The following is a 12,026-nucleotide window of genomic DNA, read 5'->3' as shown; positions in this document are numbered from 1 at the left end:
ATTCCTTAATTGATATTAAAATGAGGACTTTAACGGATGAGTCCATGAAGCCACATGTGTTAAAGATAGATTTAATAAATAGCAAATTTTTAACTAGTTCCAAAAGAAGTAAATGCCACTGATTTAAAGGAACATACTACTAAAGTCAATATGATTATGAATGAACTCTTGAGTTCAAGTCTAGTGAACCTCATTGATTTGGGGAACTTTCTTCCAAAAATAAGAGGATTGGCCTGCAAAATTGAAATCCACAGAAACTAATCGTATAAGCTTGCATGTTGGGATTTTTCATAAATCCAAGAAGATAAAGCTATTTTAAGTAGTAGATTTTGTTAAAATTCACTATTTTAAGAGATATGATCTATGATCATGTTATAGATAATGGGCATATTTGAATAGCTTGCTTCTAGATCAGAATAGGAATGCAAATGGGATGCTATCAATGGTGCCTTGAATTCCTGAATAGACATTGATGAATAATAATTAATCCCAACATGATTAAAGCAAACCAGCTGGAAATGACTATCTTTAGAGAATTTAAAGGCATTATGACCACTTCATAAAAATAATGAAACAATAAGTTATTTACACAAGTTCATACTTAAAAGTTTCCTATCGTCTTGTATCATTAATCTCTAGAGGCTTCCTATTAAATAAGCGTTGGTGATTCTAAGGTTCATACTCTGCTTTCTCCCTTTCTTCTCTGCTGTGGCTATGTAAAAAAGACTGGAATTTTCCATTTCTATTGTAATGCACTTTAATATGTTTTCAGAACCCCAGATTTGTGCTAATCATAAACATGGTTGATGGACCAATCATGATCATGCAGAACATAGGGATTCTTAGAACAAATAAGCTTCCTCTTGGAGTATACCTCAGGTCAAAGATTTATGTATGTATGTATGTATGTATGTATGTATGTATGTATGTATGTATATATGTATGTTATGTATGTAATCATCTCTTTGATTACCTGCACTAGCTGTTTTTTTCATCTGCACTGATTCTCTTGCCACACTCCAAAGCAGTTCCCACAACCTACCAGTCCTCCACAGAAATTTCTTCATTATTTATTACAAAGGCAATCAAGTCATGGTATCTCCACAGATGAAGTCAAATGCTTCAAAGGTCACCAAAACATTAAACCAGAAAGAAGGGGTGAATGTGGGGGGTGGGAATTGGATAGCAACAAATAAAAATACATCTTTTTAATTTTGACTGAATTGATTAAATAAGAGTTGAATGGTGTCACAGGTCACTGGGCTTTGAGGCAGAAGGTCAGCTTAATAGAAAAGAGCCTGAGGCCACGGTCAGAGGGTCTGTTCTGAGGCTTGGAACTGAGGCCACCTCATTGTTTCCTTTCCTGTCCTTAACCCATGCAGTCTAAAATGAAGAGATGCTGAAATGAAAGAGAAAATAATCTAAAAGGCTAGAGGGTTTTTGAAAGGCTTCTACTTTTAATTCACGTAACGCAATTGTTTTCAGTTTATAAAAAGTAAGTCATTCTTTTACATGAGTGAGAAATAAGGCAGCTGTAACATTAATCTTAGCTACTGTATATTACTGTTAATTAATATTAATCTTAGCTATAGAATGACACCTTTATCCATATTGGGATATATTAAATAATATATAGATTCTAGAAAAAATAAAATAAAATGTAGTATGTATCTACAAAACTCAAAATTGTGCTGGTAAATTTTTCCCAGCAACACTTTATGGAAGTGAAAGTTGGATTTTGAAAAATCAGATAGAAATAGTATTGACGCTTTTGAACATTTGTGTTGGAAAAGACTCATCAAAATACTATGGATAACTAGGAAAACAATCCAACTGATGAGAACAGATCAATGTAAAGACCCACACAACAAGCTCAAATTGTTATATATTGGGTACTTTATGCAAAAGTAACTTTTCTGTCTATAATCCACTGCATAATGCTACAAAAGATAAAGAGAAAGAGGACAGCCAACAGCAAAAGGAACTGACTGAATTGCAGTAACAATAGCTTCACTGTTGGAAAACCTGAAGTGCCAGGTTGTGAACAGGTTAACCAGGAAAAAGTCTCTTTATTACATCATTAAAAATTAACATTGACTTGATGACATATAATCAATCAATCAAATAAATATATATTCAAGTATTTATCTAGAATATTTTTGATATAAAAAAAGAAGGGAGGAAGGGAGGGAAGCAGGGAGGGAGGAAGGAAGGAAGGAAAGGAAGGAAGGAATGAGTTATAAAACTTGGCCATGTTTCAGTTTTACTGATTTTAAGATAGTTTCACAATTAAGTAGGACTACTTTTAAAAAAATTCTGATCTGAAATCATATGTTTTAGGAACAAAGGCTGTGAGTGACACACACTGGAGGATTCAGTACCTCCTTTTCTTTCAGTAGACAATTTTCTATGATAGGTATAAAATCTTTAAAATAAGTTAACTGATCTGAACAATATAATGTAGGTTGACTGCATTTGAAGAGTTTATTACAAACAAATGTATTAGAGTGTTATGCAGGTTAGGGAACACTTTGAGAAAGCAATTCTAATATTTTATGCTCAGGTTATCTATGATAGATTATTTTAAACATTTCATTTTAGTGAGAAATGCTTTAAAGAGGGGGTGTTTTTTAAAAAAGAGTTTCTGTTTCTGCCACAATTCAACCTACATGCTCCAGGTCATTTTTTCTTATAACTGAAACAATACATCCTAGCAAGAAATTGAAAATCTACAAAATATCACCCCATACTTATTCTTTGCTTTAGTGTAAACCAGGTAGTTAGAACAAGGATATTTAGCATTTGAATAATTTCAAAAGAAAGAGGAGGGAGAGAAGAAGGAGATTAAGACTGTAGGGAGTGGAACTGATGCGTGTAAGAATGCAGCTAAAGAATAGGGACTAAGAGTGAATAAAACCCAATAAAAAATTTTTATAGACCCTTGAGTGGCTCTAGTGATGCAAAAACAGGCACTCAACCCTAAGTTCCAACTCTTAGTCCAAGTATCTGCCAAGAGAACAAACAAAATACCTGCAATGAAAGCTCAAGGAATGAGATTTAAGTGCAGGGAAAATGCAGCTATGTTTACAAAGAACTGCAAAGCTAAAAGATGGTCATGGATTAATAGTATCTAGTTGCCCAAAATGTTTACACATTTGCCTAAACAGGCTTTTGGTACTTGAAGTATTGCTTGTATACCTGACACCTGAGGCTTCTCCTTAATCAGTGGTTAGTTGATAGAAAGTAAGATTTGAAGATATATTATTTCTGGCAATGAACTCTTGGTTAATATCAGCAGGAATTTTCAAGATATTTTATTTTATTTGTTACCTTTGGGATACTTTGAATTCTAGTCCTACCTTAAGCACAAAGCCAGCTGGGTGTCCTTGGACATCACTCTCTCTCAGCCCTAGGAAGAAGGTAATGGCAAACCACTTCTGAAAAACCTTGCCAAAAAAATTGCAGGGACTTGTCCAGACAGCAACTGAGAATCATACACAATTGAGAAGGAGAAGGAGAAGCCCATAATTAAGGTGACCAACCGTCCTTCGTTAGGGAGGATAGTCCTCCTTTTGTAAATTCTGTCCTCAAAAAGTATCCTACATGTCCTCCTTTTTGATATTTGAAGACTAATCTGTAAATCTCCATATTTGATCGATGCCGATCCGATCTGTTGTGTGTGATGTGACGTATTTGTACTTGACATGACGATTCGTCAAATATAGTGCAGCAAGACGCGATTATGAGACACATGCACTCCACACAGGAGAATTGTTTTGAGAGAGTGTGCCGCGCGCAAGAGTGCACCGTGCATAAGAGTGCACCTGCTCAAGTGGCTTTGGTTTTTTTCTTCAATTTATTTGTGTCTTCCCTTTCATTGTAAAAAAGTTGATCACCTTACCATAATGGCCATGTAAATCTGCATTTTGAATCATATGATGATTTTTCACTTCTGGCCTTGCATTACTCCAAATAGCTGGCTCTCAAACAGCCAAATCAAGCCTTCTATTTCTTTTTTTTAATGTTCTAAGCCATTGTCAGGTTTTATCTTTATCCACTTTCTTCGCAATCTTCTGTAGAAATTGAGTATATAATACTTTTCCTTGCCAGCCTTCTGTTTGTTTTTCTTGGCTGTCTGTTACATAATCAGCCAATGTATGCTTTTCTTCTTCAACAATTTGTTTGACTTCTGCCTCCATTTCTGTGGGACAGGTGTAATCTATCAATATCACTACAGGGATAGAATGCATAGTGAGTGGTCATCTGTTTATTTGTTTTTTGGTCCAAACAGTCCAGGTTAGCTTCTGTCCAGTTAAGAATTCCAGAAGTGCATTGTATGGTCCACATATTGATGTCTTTGATGATATTTCCACTACTGAAATGTATAGTTAGCAATTTTCTCACTCTTTGATTTCTCACCCAGATATTCATAGGCTTCATCCTAATGGTTTAGACATTCAGCGTTTCAACTCCATTATTGTTTGTGATTTTAGCCCAATTCATGGCCAAATTCCATCTGTGCTAAAAAAAATGTGTATATCAATGACTGGATTTGGATTTCTGATTTTCCATAAAACTTCAATTCATTATTCCTATTATTATTGGTTGTATTGGGTTTCTAAAAAAAGTTAAGACAGGTCATAAACCTATAAATGCTTATCTGGAAATTACCTTCCCTGGAGAGTTGTACTGTCAGTATTCCTTCTTTCCCCAGAGTTTCATCTTGTGTCTTTCAAAATATTATCAAATGTTCTTTCCCTAGATAAGAAATATTGTAGTCCTGCCTTGATAAGGAATCTTGAACATTCAGCAGGACAATTCCCATGTAAGCATGTAATCTCTAATTCAAAGTCTTTGTCAGTTCACTAAGGGACATGATAAAGCTATGGCTAATATTGCAGATACATCCAACATAAAAAAAACTAAAATAAACAAACATTTTAAGAAAAATATCTGACAGCTTGAATGGAATCCAAAACCTCTCCATTTACATTTATGCTGAGATTTTTTGTTAGTGAAAAATCTGAGGCTTTTGAAGGATGCCAGAAGACTGAAGACAGAAATCAGTGCTGCTATCCAAGAAAAATATTTCTCTCTTCTGAAATGAGTAAGGGTAATCCAATGAAAACAAGCTTCTAATTTATAAGTCACACATCACTTTTCTATTATTCAGAGCATTTGTTTAGTAATTAGCCACATTTCAGCCAAATTTAATTTATTTGACTCAGTGTTTAATTCAGAATGAAATAAATTGATGTCTGCTCCTTTCTTCCACTTTTACAGTGCTCTGTTGTTTGGGCAAAATGATATTGCAAAAATCACATTTTAAAACAAGGTGATTTTATGGGAGTATGTGTGTGGTTTTTTTTTTAGACAAGTAGCATTCTTTAAGAAAAATAAGGCACTTCCTAATGACTATGACTCTGTCTTTAGAAAACAATTTGTGTAGGATAAGCTTGCACAACTTGCTAGCTTCCAAACAGTTGGCAGTCCAACCAGCAACCACATGTAGCCAGGCAGATGTTTGAGTGACTTTGTGTTCTTGCAATACTCGACAGATTGCAACAAGTTTATCAAGTCCTTGGTGGGCTGCTGTACTTAAATGGTATATTGTTTTCTACTTGGTGGTCAAAAGTTGCACAGGCCTGTCTTAGTACATATCTCAAAATAACGGATGGCTGTCTGGTGCCAATTGCATATCTCTTAAAAATTGTTTATGTGTACAAAATGAACATTAGGAAAAAGTTATTAGTGCATTTGTGATTTGTTTGGACTCTGAGTGCATAAAACCTTTTTAAAAACCACCAAACCACCCATTTCATTTCATTTCAATCTCTTATTGGGTTTGTTTTCCTTTCTTGTGTGGTTGACTTTATGAAATATCCAAGACTTTTTGAAATAATGTTTAAAATAAACCTATGTAAACAATGGGGCCTACATATGGAGTTGGGAACTAGGATTTAAATTCAGACTTATTTTGCTTTAGAAATACTTCTAGCCATCAAACAATAATGAGTTTGGTTGGTGCATTTAAGAAAAGAACTTTAGCAAATACTAGAATCTTACCAAAGAAACCTTAAAAAGGAATTATTTGAATGTAGAAATAGAAAAGTCTATTGCTGTTTTACTCGTTGTCATTTGAATCAGATGCTTTAGTTCATACTGCTTTAAATCAATGCCTTTTGGCTATGTTAGACTTCAATTCCCATAATCCCTAGCAGGCAAGGTTAAAGTTGATCTTTTTACTCAATCAGCTCTGACCAGGGTGGGATTCTACCAGTTCACACCTATTCGCTAGAACTGGTTGTTAACATTCTAAGCCAGGGGTGGGCAAACTTTTTGGCTTGGGGGCCACATTGACTTTTAAAATTTGACAGACGGGCCGGGTCAGCACAAGATTTTTGGGAATCGCCCCTCACCCTTTCCCCCCTTCTTCTCCTCCTTCCCCTCCCCTCAGAGGCCCCTGAGTCAGGAGTTGCTACCGCCGGTGCAGCTCCGCGCGGCTCCAGTCCTGCGTTGCCTCGGGAAGGGAAAGGCAAAAAGGAAGAGCCGTGGCGGTGCTTTGCAATGGCAGCAGCGGCACCGGAGGCTCAGGCTCAGTGGCTCCTGGTTTTGCCTTTCCCTTCCCAAGGCAACGTGGGACTGGAGCGCCGAGCTGCGCCGGGCGGTAGCAACTCCTGACAGCCCCAGCCAGACACCTGGGCGGAGCCCGGCAGAACTGCCTGTTGCTGCTGCGGGCGCTGCTGCGGGCGTCTGGCTGCCCAAGTAAAGAACCGCACCAGCTCAGGGCAACTGTGAGGAGCAAGAGGGGAAGCCAAGGTGCTCATTTCATAGCAGTCAACTTCGCTCTCTTTGCTCCAGTTAGGTGCTCCCGGCATGTACAAGGAGCATGAAGGGAGGCAAACACTGCACGGATGCATTTTAAAAGTCAGAGAACTTTGCCCAAGACTTCTCGTGTATTCAGGGGCTACACCTCTCCCAACGATGAGTTGGTGGCGATCTAACAAAACGTCTTCCAGCTCTTAAAGATTGACTTTAAGAGCGCCCGATGGAAGAAGCCAAGAACGAGAACAAAAGTAGAGGCGGCGGGGGCAACAAGGGCATGTGATGGGTCCCTCCACGGTCCCCTCCCAGGTGACAGTCAGGGCTTTGGCACCTACTTTTTCCTGAGAGGTGCGGTGTCTGCCTCCCTTCATACTCCTTGTGGAGGGACACACATGCCCCGTCACTCCTGCCACCACTACGTTTGCTCGGCTTCTTCCATGGGGGCACTCTTAAAGTCGACCTTTAAGTGGTCCCGGAACATCCGCCCACCTGCCCGGCACCCGCTTTCTTCCTTCTCCTGGAGAACGTGCCTCTTCCAGCCCGGCCTGGCCCGGCCGGCCAGCAGGTGACCACATGTCCTGGGGCTTGTTGCAAGATGCCTGCAGCATGCTCTGTTCTATGTGTCAGGCCCAGCAAGTCCGAGCAGCCGGCGCATAGAACAGGGTGGTGCCGGACCATTGGAGAAGCGGAGCAAAGCCGGAGATTAGTAGCTGCCTCTTTCGGCGCAGAAAGCTTCCCCAACCAGCCGGCTGGTCTCCTCCTCCTCGGCCATACAAAACAAACAGGCAGAGAAGGAGGAGAGCAGCTGGCCAGTTGGGGAGGCTTTTGTGCTGCGAAAGAGGCGACTATGATCTCTGGCTCCGCTCTGCTTCTCCAACATCCGCACCGCCCTGTTCTATGTGTCAGGCCCAGCAAGTCCGAGCAGCCAGCACATAGAACAGGGTGGTGCCGGACCATTGGAGAAGCGGAGCAAAGCCGAGATTAGTAGCTGCCTCTTTCGGCGCAGAAAGCTTCCCCAACCAGCTGGCTGGTCTCCTCCTTCTCTGCCTGTTTGTTCTGTATGGCCGAGGAGGAGGAGACCAGCCGAGAAGCTGCCAGGCGGGGGGCCACGTGGCACAGGGCAACACGCCACCGCCCGGCCCTGGCGAGGTAAAGCAGTGGGCGTTCCCCGGGCGGTGACCTCGGCCCCGCCACCAGGGAAGCAGCTGCCCAGCTCCATGTTGTGTGTGCGATTTTTTGGTGCACGGCACGGGGTCTCTTTTGGCCGGCCCGATTTTTTTTTCAGAGGGGGATTTTTTTTTCCAGAGCAGAATTTTTTTTTTCAGAGTAGCATTTTTTTTTTTCAGAGGCGGGCCGTATTAAAATGACCAACGGGCCGGATGTGGCCCGCGGGCCGTAGGTTGCCCACCCCTATTCTAAGCAGTTCGGAGAACCGGTTGTTAGAAGAAATTAATGGCTTAATCCTGTAAGGAAGGCAGGAAGGAAACATTCTGGTGTTGCTTACAGAAACTGCCTCTGCATTAACCCTTATTACATTTTGGCAGGACTAGACTTTCTGGCTCAGGAACTTCTCTGGAGTTTTTTTTCCTCCTTTGCTGGTACTTTGCTTGTGACCATTCAAAGTTACAATGGCACTGAAAAAAGTGACTTATGACCATTTTTCACACTTATGACTGTTGCAGCATCCCCACAGTCATGAGAGACCAAGTGAGGAGATGCATGCCTCAATGTGAGTGATATTGAGTTGGCCACGCCCAGCCAATAACATGACCACCAAGCCACACCCACCACCTAAGCCACACCCACAGAACCAGAAATTTGAATCCCACCCCTGGCTCTGACCATAGTTTTTTTAAAAAAAGTTCTAGATTTATTTAATTAGAATTGCAAGAAAGGAAAAGAAAACATGAAACTCTCAAAACCTGTGATTGTATTTTCTAAATATGTGTATTTATGTGTATAGTTATTATTGTGAATTTCCCTTTGAACTGTTTTGGTGTAAAAATGCTAGAAAATATATTGAAAAGAAAAGCAAGTAAGTCATATACTTTAATCTATGCCTATACTCACTGATTTTATTGGTAATTGAGTATAAAAATTCCTCAGATATAGTATATGATTTAAAAGACCATGCTAATATAATGCAATGTGATAAATTTGTGTATAGATCTGTGTGATTTTTCCAGAGTCATGAACAGAGCAGTCAGTCAGTCAGTCAGTCAGTAAGTTGTGTGTGTGTGTGTGTGTGTGTGTGTGTGTGTGTATGTGAATATATTTTGTTCTCTATATTAACATCTTATCCTGCAATTTAACAGAGCTGGTTTGTTATCTGGTCAATGTAACAAATTCTAGTCCTGTCAATTGGAACTATTACTTCGATAGAATTTAACAGAACTACATATGCACTGCAGATTAAGTATGGAATTTTAAATCATTTGCCAATGAATTTCATCTAAAGTGAATGCCTCAGTTAAGGATCTGATTAAATTACAGAAGATATAAAAAACATAGAGCTGGCCAAAGATTTTTTCCCTTTTAAGATAGAACTATGGAGTTCCCCTTGCCTTGCTCTTAGACAAAAGGCATAATACCCTAGGCTTGCTCTAGTACAGAAAATCTCAGAATATAATTGGCTAATAATTTTATAGCCTTTCCAAAAAAAAAAGCCATAGACTTCTTTTTAATATGATTGACTCAATTCTGCTCTATGCTGTTCAGCACTATATTAATAATTTCCTATCCCCTGTTTACTCTCCATTCCATTGTCACTTCCCCAATCCTTTTGCATGTTTAGTGTTTAAATTTAGGCCGACAACATTTGTGGCTGATATAAAATCAACACATCTGTATGAAATGGGTTTTTATGTTTTGCCTTTGAATCAATCATGATTCCTGACAACTGCCTGAACAAGTTCCTAAAGTCTTCTTGACAACATTTTTGGAAGTGGCTTGTCCTTGCCTTCTTCCTAGAGCTGAGAAAGTGACTCATTCATGGTCACCCATTTGACTTTGAACGTAAAGTGGGACTAGAACTCATTGTCAGCCTTCAAGATTTTCTCCCTTTGCTTTGCATCTTTCGGCTGTCATAAGTAATGGGGGGAGGAGGGGGGAATGGTTATGGGAAGTGAGCTGGAGGTGTTACAAAACAGAACTGTATAAGCCGGGGGCAGTAGATTCTTGCTTAGGTTTCTATCCTATGCTATGCACAGCTGCAACTCTTTATCAAAATATGTCAAGGTCAACAGACAGAGGTCTCATCACCACCTGGAGATGCCCACATGATGATATAGACAACTTTTAATTGGATGAGCCAATTGAACTATTGGGGGTAGGAACGTTGCCATTACTTTGTATATGTGATTTACGCACCCATTTTCTCAGATTCAGAATTATTTTGTTGCTTCCACTTGATTTCCAGTAAAAGATATCTTTTCTCTGATTAAAGGAGTCTAAGTATTTCTTTCTTGGATTTTGAATGGAGCACCAGCTGACATTATTCTGAATCTCCACATTACCTCAATATAATAGTGCTCACCAAGAAGTGGTATGGCCTATTGTCCCAACCAAACAGTTGGCAGCTCCAGTGGTTACCAGAGCCCAGAAAAAGAAGGAGGTTGATTTATCAAATGATTTGACTGCACAATTAAGAGACGCTCTAAAACTTGATGATTGGTTCCTTGCTCACTCAAATAACTGTATGGTTAGAGATGGATTGGCATGGGTGGGGGCCAAATTATATGTGCCAGCGAAGCTGAGAAACCAAATATTACAGCAAGCTCATGACTCTAAAGCCGCTGGACATTTTGGATTCGTGAAAACCTTACACTTGGTTAAAAGGCAATTTTGGTGGCCTACCTTGAAAAAGGACATTGAGACTTATGTGGCTAGCTGTCCTATCTGTGCCTCAGCCAAACAGCCTCCTGGTAAACCAGCAGGCTTACTACAAAATGTGGCTAGATCAACAGCTCCATGGAAGGAAATTTCTATGGATTTTATAGTGGAATTACCTGAAAATGGGGGGAATACAGTTATTTGGGTAGTAACCGATTTGTTTTCCAAACAGGTACATTTCATACCTTGTCTGAAAATCCCATCTGCAAAAACATTGGCTAAACTGTTTATTTTACATATCTACAGGTTACATGGGGTTCCTGAATGTATAATCTCAGACAGGGGTGTCCAGTTTACTTCAAACTTTTGGAAGGAGTTCCTGAAGTTATTGAGCTCTGCCCAGAGCTTAAGCTCCACCCACCACCCACAAACCAATGGGGCTTGTGAGAGAACTAACTCGGTTTTGGAACAATATCTTCGATGTTATATAAATTATCAGCAAGATAATTGGGCTGACCTATTGCCATTCGCTGAGGTGGCATATAATAATTTGGTACATAGTAGTACTGGGTTTACTCCATTTAAAGTGGCTTCAGGACAAGACTTTGTACCCATACCCGAGCTTTCACAGGAGAAACCTAACATTCAGTCATTAGATGAATGGATAACTTCAGCTTACCTGGCCAGTTACCCATAAAGCATTAGATGATGCTCATCAAGCTCATAAAAAAATTGCAGATAAAAAGAGAACTCCACAAAAACCATATCAAGTGGGTGACAAGGTCTTTTTATCCACCAGATATTTGCAGACCACACAAAAGTCAAAAAAGCTTGGACCTAAGTATGTTGGACCTTTTTCAATTGAACGAATTGTGAACCCTGTGGCAGTCCAACTGAAATTACCTAAAACTCTTCAACGGATCCACCCTGTTTTCCATGTTAGTTTATTAAAACCTGAACATACCTCCTACTTGAGACCAACTCAGGTTGATCCCCCTGTACCATTGGTAAATGAAGGTGAACAACATTTTGAAGTTAAAGAAATTTTGGATTCTCGAAAACGAAGGGGTTGACTCCAATATTTGATTGTTTGGAAACATTTTCCTCCTTCTCAGGCTGAATGGGTGAATGAGAAGGATGTTAGAGCTCCTACACTCATCAAGGCATTTCGTACTAAATATCCTGATAAACCCTAAAAATTAGTTTGATGGTGTTACATGTATATTTTCTATTTCCTTCTATTTTTATCTTTTTTAGGACTAACGTCTCTTTTGTAGGAGGCCGAATGTTAGCCTTCAAGATTTTCTCCCTTTGCTTTGCATCTTTCGGCTGTCATAAGTAATGGGGGGAGGAGGGGGGAATGGTTATGG

At 39.6% G+C, this 12,026-nt stretch overlaps 2 long non-coding RNA genes across 2 annotated transcripts in view; one reads left to right on the top strand and one right to left on the bottom strand.

The window, feature by feature from the left end:
* LOC148131388 (uncharacterized) overlaps positions 1–3,633 on the bottom strand; it is a 79,218-nt gene extending 75,585 nt beyond the window's left edge. Inside the window, exon 1 of the long non-coding RNA XR_015748769.1 lies at positions 3,360–3,633. This is a non-coding gene — a long non-coding RNA (uncharacterized LOC148131388). The remainder of the gene's footprint in view (positions 1–3,359) is intronic.
* LOC148131387 (uncharacterized) overlaps positions 1–12,026 on the top strand; it is a 38,822-nt gene that overhangs the window by 3,616 nt on the left and 23,180 nt on the right. The window lies entirely within an intron of this gene.

The sequence above is a fragment of the Notechis scutatus genome, chromosome 3, assembly GCF_049901735.1.
Source record: "Notechis scutatus isolate UNSWTSFEM ecotype Mainland chromosome 3, rNotScu1.2, whole genome shotgun sequence".
Taxonomy (NCBI): Eukaryota; Metazoa; Chordata; class Lepidosauria; order Squamata; family Elapidae; genus Notechis; species Notechis scutatus.
Note: the sequence above shows the minus strand (reverse complement) of the source record. Positions and strands in the feature narration are given on the sequence as shown.